This window comes from Streptopelia decaocto (genome assembly GCF_964273445.1).
Source record: "Streptopelia decaocto genome assembly, chromosome: Z".
In the NCBI taxonomy this organism is placed as follows: domain Eukaryota; kingdom Metazoa; phylum Chordata; class Aves; order Columbiformes; family Columbidae; genus Streptopelia; species Streptopelia decaocto.
The window spans coordinates 79,923,622-79,946,129 of record NC_138657.1 but is presented as its reverse complement, the minus strand read 5'-3'; the positions used below and the strand labels follow the sequence as shown (position 1 = coordinate 79,946,129).

Below are 22,508 nucleotides of genomic sequence, written 5' to 3'. Positions count from 1 at the left end.
TTTTCACTTCCATTGGATGGATGCTGAAAGGTGAAAATGCCTTCCCGCACACGACAAGTTTCTTTGAAGGTTGTGGCCGTCAAAGACAGGAGAACCACTCGAATATCAAAAGTTGGAAGTGGATTTAATTGACAAATACATTGCCAGGAGCTAACACTCAATGCTAACACCTAGGTAAGATGATTGGAAAAGATCTCTAAAATACAGAGTTCAGGCAGAAATGCAGCACTCAGCATCAGGCTTCTCCAATTTTAGGCACCTGTATCAAAATTCTGTGATCGAAAGGTCCAACACCCATCAAATTCCAATAAATGGCAAGCGCCCAAGCCAACCTTTCCAACCACTTGGCCTCCATTGTTTAAATACGGACTTAAATAACTCACTTAAGGCATCCCGGTTCGTAATCCTGAGCCTCTTCCTTATTTATCCTCTAGATAAACGCTGAAAAAGTTCCCATGCCAATCCGCCCATGCATTCCTCTGTAATCCCAACATAGGGCAGGAGGAACGCAGAGCAGCCCCTCTCTGCAGAAGATTTATTCCCCAGAAATAAAGGCTGTGACAGGCTCCAGAGTTACCCTGACAGATCCTTGTAAACATTTTTCTCACCATACAGGATTTACGATCCCGTGTTTTGCTGGGAACAAGAGATGCTTCCTATAAAAGGCGGCCACGGCACAAATTCTTCACGTACCGATGAGGCCACCTCCTTCTGTGGTGGGTCGTCCAGCATCTCTCTCACATTCACTCTCCCCAGGGAGTTTATAATAAATAAATTTTAAATACTGCTGTGATCCAGCAGGTCCCTTCTGCTCTGAGAAACCCAGGATACAAATTGAGAACCACCTGAGCAGCCCACAGATTTATTTATTTGTGCCTGCATGGGATGATGGCAAAATCAAACCAAAAAGACCTCTAGGAGATCCAAGGAGAGGCTCCAGCCTGGTCCCATGAGGAACCATCATCAGTTTTCACATCTCTTGCCCAGCCTCCAAAACCCACCCCATTGCTCTCTACTCCCATCAGTGAAGACCTGTTGGACATCACATCCCAGTGAGATGGCACCTTCTTCTGCTTTGTGCCTTCTGGGGCTGGGCAGAGAGGAAGAAAACATGGTCATAGAATCGTTTTGGTTGGATGGACCCTCAAAATCAACGAGTTCAACCATTAACCCAACTCTAGCACTAAATCATGGCCTTAAGAACCTCATCTCCATGTGTTTTAGACATGTCAGGGATGGTGACTCCACCACTGCCCTGGGCAGCCTGGTCAAACCCTCCATCATCACCTTTCCAAAGCCATGGAGAACGAGGTTCCTTCAGCCCCACACCTGAGAGGTGAGGAACAATTGGACCACACAGATGTAGGACAACTCTCCTATTTCTTATCTGCTTCTCAGCACCTCCAGGTCACGTGAAACCTTCCCCGTGTTTTAATTCTGCAAATAACCGTCTGCAAGCTGACACTTTGGCAGCAGAACAGGCAGAAGGACCTTTGACCACCTACATTTGGGGTTTGAACTCCTGCCGATCAGTGCAGCCGCTTCCCTGCATCTCCTTTTAATGAGCTACTGCAGCAGCAATATTTTCTCTCTCCCAGCCCAGCCCATTTCCAACAACAAGTAATTAGCAATGTGTCTTTCTAAAGCAGAGAATGAAAGGAGCAGTTTATTGCCGGCGGCCGCCTTTTGTACCCAGAAAACTGTATGAACAGTAACTACAGAAAAATGAAAGCAATCCAGATGAACCATGACTCCCCCCATCCAGGTATTACTGTGAGCACAGACATCACGTCTACCATTTGGATTTGCTGCTCTATAACTGGTATTTTTCCAGATTCCAAACAATGCCAAGCACAGAAATGTAAATTATTATACTGTGGGTCTGACCCTTTTCTGATTAAAATGTAAACACCTTTGAAAAGTGACTGCTGCTGGATTTAGCCTCAGGCTTTTCAGATACTGATGCATCCACGGCTGGCTGAACATTTTATACATTTCATCGCGTTTCCAATCTCAGGTCTGGTTTCTGGTGATGCAGAAAAGCCCAAGTGACAGGACGGGAGCCTAACAGCTGCCACGTCGCGGTGCCATCCACGAGCCTGACATGCCACAGAGCGGGCAAACGCCACTCTGCATCAAAACAGAGCCATTAAAATAAACACAAAAATAAACGAGGGAAGGAAAAACAAGGAGAGAGCCAGGAGACAACCAAGTGCAAAACGCCACAGAATCAGACCCAAACCAGCTGCCTTGACATATTTACCCAGCAAGGAAGGCATACGAATAACCAGAAAGCTAGAAATCCCTCGTTATCAGTCAGACAATAATTTATTACGTAGCTTGCTTCACTGTTATAAGGATTTTTTTGCAGTTGGGAGGTGGATTTGTTTTTTTTCTTTTTCAACAAAACCACCTTTAGAAACACAAATTCTTTCAGTGTGTCAAATCCGTGCATGGGGTCGTAGCACTTTCCCAACAGATGGGGTTCCTTGCGGGGGGAGAAGATGTTACCTTTGGTGTGTGATGCATGTTGCCAAGAAAAAGAAAGGAAAAATGAGAATACAACTAAGAAAAGCGCTGTCTCAACTTCAGGAGGTGTGTGGGGGTGGGTTTATGGCTTATCTGATGGACATCAGTCCTACAGGATGCCAGGGCAAAGGAGCACCGCTCCAGCTGCAGAACAACAGTAGGCATGCTCCCCACCACTTAATTTTTTATATAAATCTAATATATGGAAATACATCAGCATTTTTAGAAATAAAACCTGAAACCAACCATAAAAAATCCTCCAACCATCAACCCCTGAATCAAGAACAGGTTTTATAACCTATTTATACAGCAGCTGATACTACAAACTGTGACTTCAGTCAGCAGAATCCATTCTCACATTCCCCTGCTTCTACTAAAAGCTAACGGCACGAGAGCCCACGTTACATCTTATCCTCGTGGTTTTTCACTTTTCTGAAATGTCGCCAAATAAAAATATGTGAAGAAATAGCAAAAAAGAAATAAAAATGCAGATTTCACACATGCTCCTCGATCTTCTCTTCGGAGCAGCACAGTTCCTCCTCCAAGAGCACACAACATCACACTGGCAGGCTGGGTCAGACATGATGGTTGCAAAAACGCTAAAAGACACAATTAAGAATGTTCTCCTGCCTTGCACACGTACACCACGCAAACACAGGTGCCTCCGTACAAAGCACGCAGTGGGTAGCAATCCTAAGGAAAAAAACATGTGGATTTTGCCCAGCTTTTCCGCAATCCCAGGGGATGAGCCCTGATCCCACGGAAGCAACAGCCCACGTCCTCAGTAAAAGCACTAGAATAACAAGCTGATCCACACGCTTTGCAACTGCACGTTTCAACCGCGAGCTCGTGCCGCTGCATTCCGTCTTTTGCAAATAACCGAAGGGAAAAACCATTCTCAGAAAGGAAATCTTTTCTTTCCAGGCACCCAGGCAATATAATGGCCACTTGGGCTGTGAAAAGCCCTGTAATCCCAAAAGACACAACAAACTTTGAGTTGAGATGTCAACCTGCTGAAGTAATTCATCCTGCGGGTCAGAAGGGATGCAGTGGGAGCAGCGTCACCCGGTCAGCAGTGGGGCAGGCGCACAGGGTGCTTAATCCCTATTAAATCATGCCCGTAGTTTGCTGGCAAAGAGCATTTTTGCACACGTACGCTGGCTTTTAGCAGCGTTCAGAGGACAGAGCTGGGCCGCCGGCCAAAACACTGGAGCTGCTGCTCTGCATAGATGGATGGAGAGAGTTTTATGTGAGGAGGAGCCAGTTGGTCCTCTCTTCATAGAATCATAGAACAGTTTGGGTTGAAGGGACCTTCCCAGCTCCCCCAGTGCCCCCCCTGCCATGAGCAGGGACATCTTCACCAGCTCAGGGTGCTCAGAGCCCCGTCCAGCCTGGCCTGGGATGTCTCCAGGGATGGTTCAGCCACCACCTCTCTGCCCAACCTGGGACAGGCTTTCACCACCCTCAGGGACAACAATTCCTTCCTCATGTCCAGCCTGAATCTTCCTCCTTTAGTTTAAACCCATCACCCCTTGTCCTGTCACAACAGGCCCTGCTCAAAAGTCTGTCCCCATCTTTCTCACAGGCCCCTTTTAAGTCCAGAAAGGTGCAATAAGGTCTCCCTGGAGCTTCTCTTCTCCAGCTGAACACCCCAACTCTCTCAGCCTGTCCTCCCAGCAGAGCTGTTCCAGCCTCAGATCATTCCTGTGGCTCCTCTGGCCCCTCTCCAGCAGGTCCATGTGTGTCCTGTGCTGAGCACCCAGAGCTGGACCAGCACTGCAGGGGGTCTCACCAGAGCGGGGCAGAGGGGCAGAGTCACCTCCCTGACCTGCTGCCCACGCTCCTGGTGATGCAGCCCAAGACACAATTGGTTTCTGGGCTGCAAGCGCACATTGCCGGCTCATGTCCCATCTCTCATCCCCCAGCACCCCCAAGTCCTTCTCCTGGGGGCTGCTCTCCATCCCTTCACCCCCACCCTGTGCTGATACTGGGGGTCACCCCAACCCAGGTGCACGACCTTGCACTTGGCTTTGCTGAACCTCATGAGGTTCACATCATGAAATCTTGCCTCCAGCCCCACCGATCGCTTCCCTTCATCACAGTTTTTCTCCTTTTTCAAAACGAAACTCTTCTGTGCAAATAGGCTGGAGATATGAGAGCCACAGGTGTCTCCCATGTTCAAGGGCTTCAAAAGATGAAATGGGAATGAAGAAGCAAGATGCTTTTGCAGCATCAGCCACGTCCTGTACCATCAGGAGTGGAGAAAAGCAAATTATCCCTGGGTTTCTGCTGCTCAAACCAAGCAGAACAATCTTTCCTGGCCACAAATCCAGTGGTTTTGGGCTTGGTTACATGAGCAAAGCAAGGAGCAGATTTCCAGGAGAGATAATTCCCTCCAACCCAAGGCTGGTTCACTCTCAGATGATCTCTGAATTCTGTCTAAGGTGAGCTGCTCAACTGGAACTGGAAAGAAAAACCATCCCATAAATCTCTTGCTACTTTGCAGAGGAAAGGGAAAATAACTTACCATGCTCCTCTCTGAGATAGTTAAACTCATCTGAAAGACTCCATGCAGGGATTAAGTATATTCAGAGATTTGCTGAATCTTTAATTACCTTCAGTGCTAAAAAACTACACAAAAACTAAAATATCCCCACTCAGCAATACCCACAAACAAACAAAATTTCCAAAACCTGTCCTTGGATCCTGGACCTGAACTCCTCCACTGCATTCAAATGATCAAGTTATAAAATAAGCAGCAGATTGACTTTTATTATCCACCACAGTCATCCCAGGAGCATCAGGCATGGATCTTATCAGTTCCCATACAAGCAGAAGTCACAGCACCACCACCAATGAGATCTTCTAATAATCTAGTGGAAAAGAACTAGAATTTCGGAAACTGGCTTCTTCCAGACTTAAATACACCCATGTAAGAGCTGCAGCCACTTGCAAAGACACAGAAAAAGCATCAACCCCCATGTACTATGTACTTTTTGAACCTTCTGCTTCAGAAAGGATGGAGCCCAATACACACCCCAGCAAGGCCTCCAACCCACACACATTTAAGGACAGGTTTTTGACCCAGGACTGAGTTGGTTACCAAAGCTTTCCCTTCACCTGGGGCTGGACAAGGTGTCCTTCTCAGCTCCTGCTCTGTGGACTGGATGTGGTCCAGACACAGTTTCCATCCAGCAAAGGGACTGCGTTATGGAGAAGCGATTCTCACGCCAAACAGAGGGACCATTTGAATTAAAACTGTCTCCCTGAGACCACTGTGGGCAAAGGGAATCATCTAAGACAGCTCTCACAGATTGGCAAGATGCCTTCGCAGACTTTAAATCCATTTTTTCAGCCTATAAGGGCCTCCCGCATGTTCTCCCACACGGTTTCCCAAAGAAATTAAGAGAGAAAATGCGATATCCAGCGAGGCTTTGCACTGGGCTCCCAGTAGCTGCCCTGGGAAGGGACATAGAATCATAGAATTAATTTGGTTGGAAAAGACCCTCAAGATCATCGAGTCCAACCGTTACCCCACCCCTGGCACTGCCCCATGTCCCTGAGAACCTCATCTCCACATCTGTTCAACCCCTCCAGGGATGGTGACTCCAGCACTGCCCTGGGCAGCCTGTTCCAATGCCCCACAGCCCTTTGGGGAAGAAATTGTTCCCCAGATCCAACCTCAACCTCCCCTGGCGCAACTTGAGGCCGTTTCTTTGTGTCCCTGTGTCCCCTCAGCTCCTGTTCTCCAGCTGAACCCCCCAGGTCCCTCAGCCGCTCCCATCACACTTGTGCTCCAGCCCCTTCCCCAGCTCCGTTCCCTTCTCTCCACTCGCTCCAGCACCTCAAGCCCTTTCTGGACAGGTGAGGATCAGAACCTCCCCAAGCTTTGCTTTGCCGAAGCACCATGGACCAAGCCCATGAGTTTAACTTTCCTCTCGAATCCATGTTGTCGAGGGTTTAGATTGCGGAGTGACAATAAACCCCTGGGAGACGTATTGTTAACCTCCTCTCACCCCCGCTTCTCCCTTTTGCCCCTCCCTCTCCCCCCTTCCCACTCAGGACAGGTGTTCAGGAGGAAAGGAAGGACAGAGAGAAGAGAGTTGGAAAAATTAAAAATGTTTTACTAATGCTACTAATAAGAATAGAGAAAATAATACAAAATATACAAAACCAATCTTGAAAGTCTCAGCAACTGCAGAGCTGGCACCCGAAGTCCTGGACTGGATTCTGCAGCCAAAACAGAGCTGGATTCAGTCTGTCACTAGGCCTCAGTTCGCAGGGACGACTAGCAAGGTCCTGTCCTAATGTCGGCCATAAGGAAAAGGGAAAAGAAGGGCAAAAAGGAACGAGATCCTCGTGATTTCCCACTTTTATATGAAGTATTCACGTGAAATGTTATACACCGTTGGTCAGTTTCTTGGTCACCAGTTTCTTGTTGCCCCTCTCCCGAGATGTCCATCCGTGCTTATCAATAAGTTTGCATTCCATTGCTATGTTTACCAAAACATGTATCTGGTTCTCCAGGAAAACGCAGCTAATATGAAGGCTTTAGCTGACGGGCAAATTCACTAAAAGAGAAACTTGGTTTTTAACAAAACCAGGACACATGTCCAGCTTTTAGCTCCTTCCAGCAACTCGCAAGGCAGCTTGAACCAATTCATCAAGATAAAACCTTCCTTCATGAACCAGCCGCACAAATAACCAGCAAAGTGCCTCCCCAGACAGGAATTTTCAGGAGTTACCGGCCAGCCACCAGATTCCTTTTTGAAGTTTGAAGTGCATTTTTTCACAATCACTCCCAGACTATCACTCCGCTCACTGGATGTTCTGCAGCAGCAAACACATTTGTACATCTCCCCAGAAATATTCTTTGGGCAACCCCACTCCCTGTTTGGCTACTCCTCCCTAAATCGTAGCAAGTGAGGGGTGATAAGAAGCCAGTGACAGGAAGAAAACCAGCCTGACGAACCCCAGGAGGGTAAAGATGCTGCAAGAGTTTGCGCAGCTACATTTATCGCCCAGGGGATCGCAGGGTTTGATTAATAAGAGGTAAATGAAGCAGCTCCAGTCGGCTGAGCCCTGGCAAGCAGGAGGACGACAGGGAAGTTTTCATTAATACAAAACAAACGGAGAAACAGGTCCTTCCAGGATACGATACCTGACCTATTTCGAGATGAACACAAGATCAAGAGAGCTTGGGGAGTGTCTTCTTTACCTCCACCAGCACCAATGACAGCCTAGACGAACTGGCCCAGATCAAAACAGCTGATGTTCAGCCATGGAATCCACCAACCCCATGTCCTCACGTGCCCTGTTGTCAGTGTCCTTGACATCAGTCCCTTCCACAAACCCCAGGTCTCGGATGTCTTGAGGAGCCCCAGTATTGCTGCTAGGGTACTGGGAACAAGAACCTCAAGTTGGTCCTAAAATGTCCTTGAGCTGCTCCTTGTGTCCGAGTGTTCCACACATCGTGGACACAAGTGTTCCAACCATCATGGACCCAAGTGTTCTAACCATCATGGACCCAAGTGACCACGCACTGCACATGTGGTCAGGATGTATTGCTGGCTGCTCCACCGTGCCTCGCTTCCCGCCCTTGTAAAACACAACAAGTCTTGTTAGGACTTATCTTAAACGCTTGGCTTTCCTGGCGTGAGGAGGAAGAAAGAGGTTTTGGAGCTTCCAGGTGCTACTGCAGGGAAGGCACCACAGATCTAGAAGGTCTTTGATGAACATCAGAAGTTTGAGCTTAGTTTTCAGACTGCCTGAGGGATGATTACATTGAGTAAATATCCAGCAGCTCAGGAAAAACAGGACAAGAAAGCACCAGGAGAAGCTTTTTCTCCACAAACACAGCCTGGGAAGGGATAGGGCTGGAAATACTTATTTTGTTAAGTTTGCCTCCTGATTCAAAAGGAAACATTGTTCCTACAGGGCTGCGTGATGACTGGAGGACCCAGGACCACCTGCAAATAAAGATCCATCTTTCAGGACACCTGTGTCCATCCCAAGACCACGTTTGCAGTGGAAAACCCACCTGGGACCGAATCCCCAGCGACTGGAGGACCTGCAGGCGTGAGGACAACCCAGAAACACATCCACAAATGAGTTTTACACAATTTTCTTGTTCCTTTGTAGAAGGGTCCTTCATGTTCGTTATGAAGGTCTTCCCATGATGACCTCCAGTGTGTCACAACCCCACTGAAAGCAGCTGCAGGGACCAAAGGAGCTCATTCTAAGCCACGTCAGCATCTGAGAATGTCCTGTCCTGCACCACCCAACCTCTGCTTAGACCCAGGGGATTAACAGCCCCAAAGTCTCAAAGTTAATCATAATGAGAACACAAGGGGAGGACTCTAAGGGAGCAGCATCAGCAGTTTCAGCACAAACATCATAGCAGGACGCCTGCTACTCACATACCTTTGACCTCAGAGATGCAAATTAAAAGTCCAAACTATTTAGTTTTGGGGAAAAAAAAAAGTCAGGAAAAGAGGTAAGGGATAATTTGGTTAATCAAGAAATGGTGTAACCATACCAGTATCTGACATGAAGAGGCCTTGCGGGTAGAAGCCCATTGTTGCCAGCTCTTGGTGACCTGTCCAGGTCAGCTGAGGGCATCTGAGGGATCTTTACAACCCACGAATTATGTAGCTGAGCTGAACAAGGGACTGGAAAAGGCACTTCTGGAATAAGTTACACAATATGAGTGATGAAAAAAATAAACTATGTGCCTAGCCCTGCGTTACTGCAAGCACTTAGGAGACTTCAGAGGGAGATGCAATGAATGCCAACACAACCACAAAGAACCAAGGCTTGGGACAGGCTTTCCCTGCTCCTGCTAGAGCTTTTTTCAGGGCTTTTCCCTCCTGGATGGACCTTGAAGAACATTTGTGGTTGCTGAGGTTCTCTGGTCCACAGGGCCACCCCATTGCTGGTGAGCATCCCCCCATGTCCAGAAGAAGCTCAACGTCTTCCAGCAGCAGGAACCAGAGGTGACACCTGGCACTCAAGCCCCACATGTCCCCTCCTCTGATGAAGGACATCAGGCACTCGAGGAACTGAATCCACCTTTGCAGAAACAAAAGGCTGAACCCACCAAAGAATAAGAATAATAATTTTTAAAAATCACTTTTTGCCAGCAGCCCGGCTTTGGCTTGGTGACCTTGAAATAGTTTTGGTCAAGTCACTGCAGCCAAAACACTGGGAAGAAAGCACTGGAAAAGGTTGGTTTGTTGTTTTTTTTTAGGGTTTGGTATTTTTAAACAAAGGATTTTTACTTTTATTTCATGGTGACGTACACTAAATTTCCACAGCTCTCCATTACGGTATAAAATACTTAAAACCAGATTTCATTTTGGATTGAATGAAGCCTCTTTGACTTGACATTATTTTGCTTCCTTTTTTAGTGAAATAAAACAGGCTGCCCAGGGAAGTGGTAGAGTCACGATCCCTGGAGGGACTTAAAAGATGCAGAGATGAGATTTTTAGGGACATGGTTTAGTCTTAGATTTAGGTTATGGCCAGACTTGACGATCTTGAGGGTCTCTTCCAACCAAAATGATTCTATAAAAAATACCTATTCTCATTGACCCCAGCTAAAAATCCTCTTATCCTCCACAACTACCATGATTTTGCTATAGGCTAATTAAATGAAAAATTAAAAAAAATACAGTTACCATCCACTGTTTGTGGGCTGATATTTAGGAGTATTCAGAACACCTAAGGGTAATTTGGGGTACCAACCCAAAAGATGCAGCAGGACAGAAGATGTGATTCACATATCTATTAGAAATTCATAGGAAGCTCAGTAAAGTTCCCATATATATATATATATATATATATCTATCTCTAAGATGAGGGAAATATTTTCTGCGCCAGGAGAAAATACTTACTCTCCAGAGAATATCGGGAATCGCACAAGATAAAACCCAGGGCTGTAAAAACCCCAACACAGACAAAGCCTCACTGATGCTTGGAGGATGCATCCTCTCCTGCTCCCTTTCAGGTCAAACTGGATCTTGTACATGACAAGGGAATTAAAAAAAACACAGGTTTTGAGGATAATGCTGCTGACTTGTTGTTTTTCAAAGCCTCTGTCACCATGTCCCTGTGGGGCTGCCAACCTCTGCTGATCCTATCAGGTGGTTTAACCAGGGAGCTTAGCAGCAAAGCTAAGGAGGCACCAAGTCACATCAGGTTATTTTTTGCCCGATAGGGACCACAAAGGTTTTCAGACAGCACAGGGATAATGCCCTAACCTCAATTTTCAGGAAAAAAAAAAAAAAGTTTATGAATGGAGGAACTCACCCCAACATACAATGTTTTGTTGTTCGGTTGGGTTTTGGTTTGGTTTTTTTTTTTCTCTCCTGGGCTTTGTTTATGCTGAAGTAGCTTTAAATCCTGTTAACGTGCTGTAAATCCCTGTCTTGCTGGGAAAAAAAAGAATAATTCGGCACCTTTAAAAGGTTACTGGTCTATATCTGTACCCAAATAAACCCCTTATGGAAAAGAAAGGGAGCAGGTAGGGAAGGCAGGGAGGGCAGGGGGGTCTGGCAGAGGGAAGAAATAAATGGGATAGGAAACAACAAAAATTGGGATAGGGAACAATATAAAAAGGGATAGGGAACAACAGAAAAAATGGGAGAAGGAGCAAAAAAAGAGGTAACAAAAACAACTGGGGCCACAAAACGCAGCAGGAGGGCTATCAGAGCAGGAGAAGAAGTTCATAAATATTGCACTGTATCTGGCTACAAACCTTAAACTTGGGCTTATCCAGTGTGAGCTAATGAGCAATATTAGTGAAAGACAGACGAGAAACCAAAGAGCAGCTTGGAGAAACCAGGGAAGCCTCCTGAGAGCCAAGGAAACCTGCGCTATCTAGGGAAGAGTGAGATTAAAATAATTAGGTCAGCTGGCGCTGAGCCTTCTCAGCAAACACAGGCAGACACAAGCTGCTGCCTGGCTGGAAAGCGGTGATGTCCCTAAGGAGCTCAGAAACCCAACAGGTACATGTCAGGGGCACGGACAAGACCAGAAGTCTTCTCCAGCAAACCACCTGAAGGTCTGAGGATCGATAGCTGCGGCACAGGAAACTCTGATGGGATATAAGAAAAAATTCCTCCGATGTGGGCAACACCGAGGGGTGTGTGGTCTCCATCCTTGTAAAGAACATCGAGACTCAGCTGGATGAGACCCTGAGCAACCAGGTTTGATGGAGAAGCTGGTGCTGTGCTGAGCAGAGAGCTGGACCAGAGGATCTCCAGAGCTCACTTCAATCCAGACTCCAGGATCTTGCCTAGGTGGACTTGCCTTTAGCCCAGACTTCCAGGACAAAGCCACCAAGTCTAAGCTTCAGATTAATCCAAACTAGAAGAAAAATTTTTCCCAGCAGCATGAGGTCTGGAAGTCCAGGCTGATTTGAAAGAGCCCCACAAGCAGAAGCTGGACCAAGCTCATGTCCAGATGTCTGACATTGGATCAGAAAACAGGAAAGGGAGATCAAAGGGGAGGACGTGCTCACCACCATGACTCCTCCTTCTCTTTTCCTCTCCATCTGCACCATGCAAGAGCCATCATCTGTCTCCACTGTGATCATCCAATACCAGGGCCCAAACTCCAGTCCAGAAGAAACCAATCACCTATTGCTTGGTCTTCAGGTTCTCCCTTTGGATGGTGACTTGAATCAAACTCCCACCTTCCAAAAGCCACTCACTTTTCTTAATACTGGAGGCAGACACTTCACCTGCTCTGGGTGAACCTGCTTTAGCAGGGGGGTTGGACTACATGACCTGCGGAGGTCCCTTCCAACCCCAACCATTCCATGATTCTGTGGTCCCTTCAAAATTTTTTATAAGCTGCTTCTTTGTGAAGCCTCCCAACATTCCAACCTGCCACTACAACTCACGTCAGCTCCCTGGATTTCTTCACTAATTCATAGAATGCCCCAAGTTGGAAGGGACCCACAAGGATCAAGTCCAGCTCATGTCCCTGCATAGGATAACACCAAAATCCACACCGTGTGTCTGATGACATCTGATGGATATCAAATCCAAACTTCACAAAAGAAGAGCATCCTACAGACTCAACTGTCCTGGACATGCTTCATGCAGCCATGAAGTTCCCACAGTCACTAGAGTTCACCAGCCAAAAACCATCACCTCCCTTAAATACAAATATTTTCCCATGTCCCTTGGTCATGCAGAAGACCTCACACGTGACACTCACGTTCAGCCAGCAAACCCTTCTTCATTAGCTTCCCAAGCAACATTCTCATTTGGTTATGTTCTCCAACCTTCCTCCAGCACATCAGAAAAAAGCTGCCACAGTTTATCATGTGCTTTGAATCAAAGTTAACCACTTTTTTGTTAAAATAATTAGCTAATCAAAAGCACTCCTTCCGAACTGATGTTCCTCCTAATGCTTTAATCAATAGACAGAGATGCTCAGAAGAGAGCTACTATGGCCTGAGTGTAGGTGCTGCAAGGACAATGCTTTTCATTCGTTATTACTCATGAGAGTAATAATTTGAGAGAAGAATAATTCAAGACAAAGATCATTCCTCCTCCAACAACTGTATAAAACAATGTAGTAAGTGGCTCACGTTGGAATTTCCTGAGTGGATCAAAATTGTTTTCAGCGTTTGAGCCTATGGGTTTTGAAGGGGGAGAGGAAGGGTTTGGCGGGGGAGGCTTGGAAATTTCTTCTTTTTATTTTCCCTTCCTCCCTTTAAAAAGAACCAGAGGTTGCAGCCTGCTGTGCTGGCTTCCAGAAGAGAATAATTAACCTGAAAGTAATGCACTTGTTTTTAACACAGTACATAGCCGGCCAAATGCCTGGTATCGCTTAGAGTGGCAGACGATTTAGTGACTCCCTCGCTGAGCAGCAGCGTCTGAAAGCCCGAGGGAGAGCAAGCGATGCCTCTGCCCCGGCATTTAGCAAATGGTTCAGCTCTGCCGTGAAAGGCAAGCTGGCAGCAGTCCTGCACGGAGCAAGCGTCAGCATCCATTCATCATCTACGCAGACAGCTCCCATCAGTGCCTGGGTGAGCATGGCGTCCTTCATCATCCTTCATTTTGCTTGGAAAAGACCTTTAAGATCACCGAGTCCAACTATTTAACCTACACTGGCACTAACCCATGTCCCTGAGAACCTCATCTCCGTCTGTCCAATCCTCCAGGGATGGTGACTCCACCACTGCCCTGTTCCTGCCCTGTTCCAGCACTCAACAGCCCTTTCTTGGAAGAAATTGTTCCCAAGATCCAACCTCAACCTCCCCTGGCGCAATTTGAGGCCATTTCCTCTCATCCTGGTACTTGTTCCTTGGGAGCAGAGCCCAACTCCCCACAGCTCCAACCTCCTTTCAGGCAGTTCAGAGATCAAAAGGTCTCCCCTCAGCCTCTTGTTCTCCAGGCTGAACCCCCCAGGTCCCTCAGCCACTCCCATCAGACTCCAAGCTCCGTTCCCTTCTCTCAACTCGCTCTCCTCTCCCTGGTGAGTCTGTGCCAGCAAATTTTATCAATCTTTTTTACAGTATGACTAGGCTAGCCCCTAAACTTTCATTTGGCTGGACCCATCTGCAGATGTCCATGCTCAGGGGTGAGGAACAGAGCAGGAGACCTGGAGCTGCTGCAGGTCTGGCAGCGTGTCCTCCTCACCGCGCTACAATGCTCCTGGCACAGGGAAAGCTCCTGTTGATGGTTCATCCTTTCCCATCGAGACGTGAGGCGAGGAGGCAGCCAGGCTCCAGCTGAATGAAGCAAGAGTAACTGGGGGTGCTCAAGGAAAACCTCAGCAAAGGCAGCAAGAGACAAGTGTGCAAACCAGGGCAGGGGAAAGGCTGAGTCACTTCCTCCCCCAGAGCCCAAAATAGAGAAGAGCGTAAAGAAAATCATTCAAAAAAAGGAAGAGAATCCCCAGTTAAAAAAAAAAAAAAAAAAACAACAACCAAAAAAAAAAACCCCAAACAAACGATGAAAGCATATATAGTGACAGCAGAAGGGGAATGGATAGAAGAGCAGCCTTGTGCTGCAGTTGTAACAAGAAAAGCCGCCAGGAGCAGAAAGGGGCCGAGTGTTACCCCTGGCTCCTTTGGGAACAGGAGTTCCCTTGTCACTTTACCAGCTGCTGCAGCGCCGGGGCGAGGTGACAGACCATCCATGGTGCCAAAAAGCCACCCTGCCGGTGGCTCATTTCCTCCAGGTGACGCTTTCAGCTGTGACCTCAGGTTCAGTGGGAAAGCGCGGCGAGCCTGGCTAAGCTTCTGGGGACAGATTTTTAGATTTTATCCATCACCCGGTGTGCTAACGTGCTACATTTTGACTGGAAGACACCCCCAAGATGGAGTCCAACCATTAATCCAACACTGGCACTAACACATAAATGCCACTATTAGGAGCAGTAACAGTATAATTAATACATGATTATCCATTCCAGCGGGCCCGCCGAGTGGCCAAGCTCAAGGTTGGAAAACCCTTTGGAACTGCAAAATATTGGTACAGACAGGAGAACCTGAACAAAATCCAGTCACCAGCTTTTCACTGCAAGCTCGGTGGTCGTGTGGAAGCACAAAGTCCTGGGGCAGTGGGGCAACAACAGTAGGGCAGAAGAAAAATTTAATTTGGCTTGGAAGGGACCTTAAAGATAACATAGCATCATCCCATCACACCCTTCCAGACAGCTTCCCTACAGACGGCTTGTCCTTCCCCACATTCAAGGCAATTTGGGTTATTTCCTTAAAGAAAATTTTATGAACTACTAAAGCCACTGAATTAACTGACCCGCTTGCACCCAGACAGATAATATTTAAGCTCATGATTGCTGTTGCCTCTCCTTATAGGCAAGAAGAAATCTGAATTTCCCTTTTCCACCTTCTTTTCAATAGCCTGTAAATTCTTATCTTTGAGACCTGCACTCCTCTGTCAAATTTGGCTGAAATTAGACCCCTGGTTAAAAAAGCTTCTGGAGAAATAGCAATTGACAGCTAGTAGTGCATAAGCCTCATTTCTGCTAATTAAAAACAAAAAAAAAGCACAGAAATCTATAGAAGCAGCTTCGAAGTGGCCATTTGCAGTCAATAAATAAATCTTTCACCTTATATAATGGAAATACGTAAAAAAAAGATATAAAAAGCTGTGCACATACCCTTTCTCAGAGCTGATTCTGAGAAAAATGATGTGTGTTCCGCAGGTGCTCCAAAACCCATGAGGAAGGGAAAGGGACCAGCACCGTGGGGTGAATTTCTGCATTAAAAGCATCCGAGGGGGAAGGATGTTGCAGTTCCAAGCATCCTCACAGGCAGGGAAAAAAAAAAAAAAAAAGCTGTTTTTTGCCAAGCCAGCAAAGGGATGGACAAAGCAGGGATGCAGGAAGGGATGGAAACCTCGCTGGTCACCAGAAGAGCTTTCCAGAAGTGTGCGTTTTATTTCAGAGCTGCTGGCGGGATGCGAGAAACTGCTGGTCCCAAAACAAGGGGAAAAAAAAAGCCGTGGGAGAAAGGCATCCAGCACCTCATCATAGCTGGTCCCTGCAGCTTTTCAGCCTCTTCATCTACATCTGTGGCCTCCTCTTCCTCTAGAGGCATCTGTAGCCATAATGAGACCTCACAGCTCCCGAAAACTCTATTTACTTCCTCTCCTAGAAGTCATTTCCAAAAGCACCCCGAGCTTCTACCTCCTGCTGTAAAGCCTCCAGCTGCAAAAATTATTGCTGCGAGTTTTACGACTGCCAGCCCGCCTTCCCGAGCCAGAGAAAAATGTCATCAAAGATGACTCCAAGCCCACCATTGTCTGGGAAAAGGCTTTTGTCAGATCACTGATACATCCCAGTCTAAGGGAATACGGCTCCTGGGGGTGCAGGCATCCACCTCCGGCTCTTCACAGAATCCCAGAATGTCAGGGGTTGGAAGGGACCTGGAAAGCTCATCCAGTGCAATCCCCCCATGGAGCAGGAACACCCAGATGAGGTTCCACAGGAAGGTGTCCAGGCGGGTTGGAATGTCTGCACAGAAGGAGACTCCACAACCTCCCTGGGCAGCCTGGGCCAGGCTCTGCCACCCTCACTGAGAAGAAGTTTCTTCTCAAATTTAAGAGGAATCTCTTGTGTTCCAGTTTGAACCCATTACCCCTTGTCCTATCATTGGTTGTCACCGAGAAGAGCCTGGCTCCATCCTCCTGACACTCACCTTTCAAATATTTGTAAACATTAATGAGCAATCTTCTCACCACGCAAAGCAAACGCCACCTTAAACATTAACCATTTCTTTGTTAGTAAACCCAGCTGAAAACCACAACACTTCCTGCTTGCTTTTCCACTCTTGCCCTGACACCCAGGATGGGGAGACCTTACTGCACCTTTCCAGACTTAAAAGGGGTCTGTGAGAAAGATGGGGACAGACTGATAGGACAAGGACAAGGGGTGATGGTTTTAAACTAAAGGACAGGACACTTAGGCTGGACATGAAGAAGAAATTGTTGGCCCCAAGGGTGGTGAGAGCCTGTCCCAGGTTGGCCAGAGAGGTGGTGGATGAACCATCCCTGGAGACATCCCAGGCCAGGCTGGACGAGATGATGAGGGATGAGCAGGGACATCTTCACCCAGATCAGGTTGCTCAAAGCCCCATCCAGTCTGGCCTTGATTATTTATCATTTATCGCACAACTATTCCTGAAAGATCTCCTATTAGGAAACACTCAGATGTGTTTTCATAGACCTGAACACCTCTTAAAGCCACCTGCAGAAGCTGGTGGCCCCAAAACAACGTCTCCATGGACCATAAAGTAGAAGGAGCAGTTTGCAGCCACCACCATAGCTGAATGCAGCCTTGCAAAGCCACTGCCCGGCCCCAATCTCACCCAAGTCTGCGGCACCCATGACCAGTTCCGTCCTGGTTGGCAAAGCTCAGGCTTCACAAACAAGAGGCTCAACGCTCATGATGGCTGAGACCCGTGAAACATTCGCAATGCGTTTCTGTTCTAGCTCAAAAACGTTGTGCTTGCAAAGATCAGACTTGTGGGATTTAATCAAATGATACAAAACACTGGGGCCCTACCTACTTATTTGCAGAAGACTTTGTCAATGCTAACTTTGGGAGGGACCAGGTGCCATCTCTGCCCTTGGTCTGTCCCCCACTGACCGCTGTGGCATGTCACACTGTCCTGCCACAGCCTCCCATGCCACCCTTCCCATGCAAACCCAGCTGCCCGCCTCCTGTGGAGCCACCACTGGCAAGAGGCATGGTGACAACCTGGTTGTCAACACTAGCTTCTCCTGAGGTCCTGGTGAACACAAGCCAAGAAACACAGCTCCTCCAGGATTTTATGAGTTCAAAAGCATTTTTCAGAATTAATTACGAATGCTGTTAGCGGTTCCCCATCACAGGCAGCTGTGGCAGGCGGCAGCAGCTGTGTCCCCCCATGTAGCTTCTGCTTCAGTGCAGGGACAAACCCTTCCCAGGGCAGCACAGGCTGTACAAATCAGTCCCAGATCCAAAGGAACAGGGAGGGTTTGTTGGATTGTGGTTTGTTTGTTTGTTTTTTTTCATTAAAGCCAATTAAAATTACTGGTGAGAAATGAGAAGCTTGTGGGCACTCACATGCATCCTCAGGTCATCTGGACATGATGTGACACCAAGCGATGGAGCACACCACACAGCTGCTCACCGCCACTCCCCATTCCAGGGACACAGACATGTCATCCCACCCACAACCCCTTCCGTCCTGCCGCCCCAGAGATGCAGGTGACATCCACCAACACCCCACAGCGTGGTACACGCAGCCACGCTGGAGAAGAACACAAAGCTGAGCTGGTGCTGGTGCCCACAAGAGGAGACGCCCTCGATAAATTGCTGTGTGTTATGAAATACTTGCACAGAATGCTCCCGGCCGACAGGCACTGCAGGATTTGGTCCTGCAGAGATAGCAGAGGCAGAAGTTTAGTTGTGTCACCACAGGTTCTCCTGCCACGTGAGAAAACAGGTTTTTCTTCTCCTGTACCATGACTGCTATGTGCCTGAGGGACACAGGAGGTCAAGAGTTGAAGAGGAAAGATCTCAAGTCCATTAGAGAGACGCTACCCCCATTCCTGGCCACTTTTGGAGGATCTTTACATAGCAAAAGACAGACAGATGATGCAGAGTCCATCCAGCAAGACAAGACCCACCATGACACAGCCCAAGGAACACATGGAAGAAACAAAACCTCTTTCTTCAGTGGGAAAGTTGATGGTTAAATGCACAAAAAGTTCTGAAAACATCCAGTGTCATCCTTCTTCAGGCTGGACTGAACAGGAAACGTATTTCTCTTTGGATGACCAGCAAGGCGTCTATGTTGTAAATTACTCTCTCTATATATATACAAATATGCATACACATATATAAATAAATTAAAATAAAATAGCCAGTCTCTCACACAAACAGAAAATGATTAATGAGCTACACTAGCCCTTTATTTCAGGTGACTCGCTAATGTGCTAATTATACTCAGGCAGCAGAACTCCACCTTCTCCAAGGAGTTTCACCAGAATATCCCAAAGCATTTATGGAGATTCCTCATCCAGAAGCCTCAATGCCTCTTGATTTTCGAGACAGAAAAATTGTCCTTTCCCCAGTCTAAGAGGATGAGCTACCCCAAACAGCGCAGCAGTCTGTTAACTCTGAAACTTAATGATGGCATATGTAATACTAAGAACAATGAAACCATTAGCAATATTTAATTAATCCGTATTTTAGCAGAAATAGACAACAGGCAAAATGTGCCCCAAACACCCCCTGAAGTAGCTCATCTGCTGCCCCCAGCTTCCACAGGGGCCATAGGGTCCTGCTATACTTTTAGGAATAGCTCCTCACAAGCACACAGGACCCCAAAGACTCACTTTGGCAGAAAGAACGTGAAATTAAATAAGGTCCAGAAGGGTTTTCTTGCTGCCCTGCAAAGCAAAAACTCAACCAGGGACAACTACCTCAATTTCACACCGTTCCTGCTGGGAAAATACGGAGCAACAGCAAAGACGGCTACGATGAAAAACAAGAGAGAGAGACCCAAAATGAGAAGGAGGGAGAGAGTTGGTATAGCAAAATTTGTCCTCACCAGGAAACCACAGTAGAGTGAACTCAACAGAGCGCTTCAACCTGAAGTGAAGATGATCAGAGAGCAAAAAAAAAAGGAGGGTTTTACTCTTCAAAGACAGATTGCTGAAAGAGGGACATCTGGAGATAAAGCTCAGCACCTCGTCATCTTCCCTTCCACAGTTTGGATCAAGGGTTAACAACTATCAAGTATGTTTTCATGCTTTGCACATTATTTTTCATGACCCCCAGGAACCCTCCATAGACCACTCCCACCCCATTTGTGCACCAGGCTGACACAGGTAAGGCAACGAAGGTCTCCAGGCAGCTCCATCCTCTACCAAATTATCCCGCAAAGGCAGAACTGGTGCTCAGTTCATGTCCACAAATGGTTTCTCCAGTCTCCCGTTGGCCGGAGAGCTCCTGGGTGCTGGGCTTCCCCACATCACCTTCACCTGCAGCATCCAACCACTGCTCCTCCGCTTTCCTTTAAAAGCAACCTGAGATCTTATAAATTAATTTAAAAAAAATGCTTCTTAAGAGCTGGACAAGTCCCATGGAGCTTTAACCACCACACCTTAAATTCAAAGAGGCCGCCGGTGCAGAAACCACGTTGTAAGGAGGGTTCAGACAGAGCTCAGAGGGAAAGAGCTTCACATCCAAGCACAGCCTGAGCTTCCCAAAACAGACAACGCTCGTCTCTCTGCCAAAGATAACATGCTTAACACAGGGAAACCACAGCCTACAAATTTTACTTGAGGCTCGAGGGAATGAAATCCAGTGCAAGGTTTTGCTCTTGGACCTCAGGATGAGCAAGGGCAGAGCAAAGCCCTTACAGGGAAAAGAACGTGGACTGACGCAATAAAATACTGGGTTGTTGGGTTTTTTTCCCATTTGCTGGAGACAAGTGTGAACATCTGCTTGTCAGGGTCACAGAAGTTGTAAGCGGAGCGGGATGTTTCCATCTCTATACAATGGGGCACCCCCTCGCCAGCATGTGGATGCTCAGAGGATGGTCCACCATCAAAAAGCCTTCCTAGACTTTGGAGAGAAGGGACTATTAAATCACCTGGTCTTATTTTAGTGTCTTTGGGTTGAGAGAAACAACCTGGAAGCTAAATGTATCTCCTGCTTCCTCTCATCTTTGTTTTTGGTAACAAATCTGTGATTTTGAGCTTCCTCCCATGTCCACCTGAACGCTGGAGGAAGAGTAGCGTGGATTACTGGAGCGCAGGTGGCACAGCCGGACATGTGGAAATGGCCTATTTTAGAGGAGCCACCACATCTCCAAAAAAGCCCAGGGCAGTCCACCCTTGCTGAGAAACAAAATCTACCCCTTTCCAACCTAATGAGACTGCAACCTCATCCAGTGTGGGGTATGACTGGTGGGGGTGTCACTCCTTCCAGAGGAGCCTGACACAGGGAGATGAATCTCAGCCTCATTTTATGGAAAAAAATAAAACAAAACCTGCTCCAAGGATAGAGTTTTGGGGCACTGGGATGCCAGGGACACCCAGCAATGTTGCTTCCAGATTTATGGCATTGCTGGGGGCAGCTGTGGCAAAAAAATGTCCCGCGAGTGCCGGCTGCTCCGCTGCCACTAACATCTGTCATCCCCTACTGTCACCCGAGGTCCTTGAGACCACGTGTGACCAGAGTGACTCTGCAAGAAAAAAAACACCAATAATAAGAAAATAACAACAAAATTCAGTCCCTGGTTGAACCCTCGCTCGCTACACCCAAACCCAACGGTGGGTGAAGGGTGGGGAAAGCACCTCAGGGAGGTGGGAGATGGACCAGGCAGCAGAAGACACCCCACCAGGGGTGTCCCCCCCTTGTGAAGGGTTAAAGGAGGTGATACCTTTGCCCCACCTCATGCCGCCACCACCCTCATCCTCCCGTAATGGGGATAACGATGACCCACGCTGATGGCTACGGGAGCTCCTGCACCCCATGGCTTCCATGTCATTTTCGCCTGGGGACGAACGCTGGAGGAGATGGAGGGAGAGGCCGGTGCTGCCCTTCAGGGCGGCCGGGAACCTTCCAGAGACCGAGAGCCGGACCCAATCCAGCCCCAGAGCCGCCTGTCCCCGTCACCGAGGGGCACACGGGGGGGCGCTCCCCGGCCAGGGCGGGAAAACCCCGCGGGACGAGGCCGCTCCCGCAGCGCCAAACCAACCCCCTCCCCGAAAAAAATCACATTAAAGCCCAAACCCCACGGCGGCCCAGTCAGCCCCGCTCTCTGCAGCCCGGCGCGCACCCACGCGTGGGGTGTTTTGTTTTTTTTAATTAATTCTGAGGGAAACAAAAGCCGGGACGCGCCTCCCCCCCCCTCCGCCCGCCGCCGCCGCACCGGCTGCTGTGTCATCGCCCCCCCCTCCCCGGCCTTACCGTGCGGCGGTGCCGGGCGCTGTCACAGCCCCTCGGGGAGGCTCATGGGCTCCGAGTGAGGCGGGGAGGGGACACGGGGACGGGGGGGGACACCCGGGGCGCTGCCCGCCCGTGAGGAGACACCCGGCGGAGGGACGCGCCGGGGCGGCCGGAGAGTGACGCGCCGCCGCTGCCCCGCCCGGGCCGGCCCCGCCGCTGCCTCCTCCGCCGCCGGCCCTGCCGGGAGATGTAGTTCCTCCGCCCCGCCGCCCGGCCTGGCCGGGGGCAGCTCCACAGAGCGCCCAAAACTCGGGGACAGCCCCCTGCACACCCCCTGCCACCCCGGTGACACCGCCTGTTAAACCGCCCGGGTTTCGAAACAGCTCGTGTGGTGGTATATTTTTATTGCAGAATCCCAGAATGTCAGGGGTTGGAAGGGACCTGGAAAGCTCATCCAGTGCAATCCCCCCATGGAGCAGGAACACCCAGATGAGGTTACACAGGAAGGTGTCCAGGCGGGTTGGAATGTCTGCACAGAAGGAGACTCC

At 48.4% G+C, this 22,508-nt stretch overlaps 1 protein-coding gene across 5 annotated transcripts in view; it reads right to left on the bottom strand.

Annotated features, from left to right (window-relative positions):
- Positions 1-22,142, bottom strand: part of CTIF (cap binding complex dependent translation initiation factor) — a 148,383-nt gene extending 126,241 nt beyond the window's left edge. For 4 of the 5 annotated variants that reach the window (XM_082074232.1, XM_082074233.1, XM_082074234.1 and 1 more), the window contains exon 1: positions 21,982-22,142. The gene's annotated coding sequence lies outside the window, so the exon portion shown is untranslated. The remainder of the gene's footprint in view (positions 1-21,981) is intronic. The other variant, XM_082074235.1, reaches the window with a different exon arrangement.
- Between the last annotated feature and the right edge of the window lie 366 nt (positions 22,143-22,508).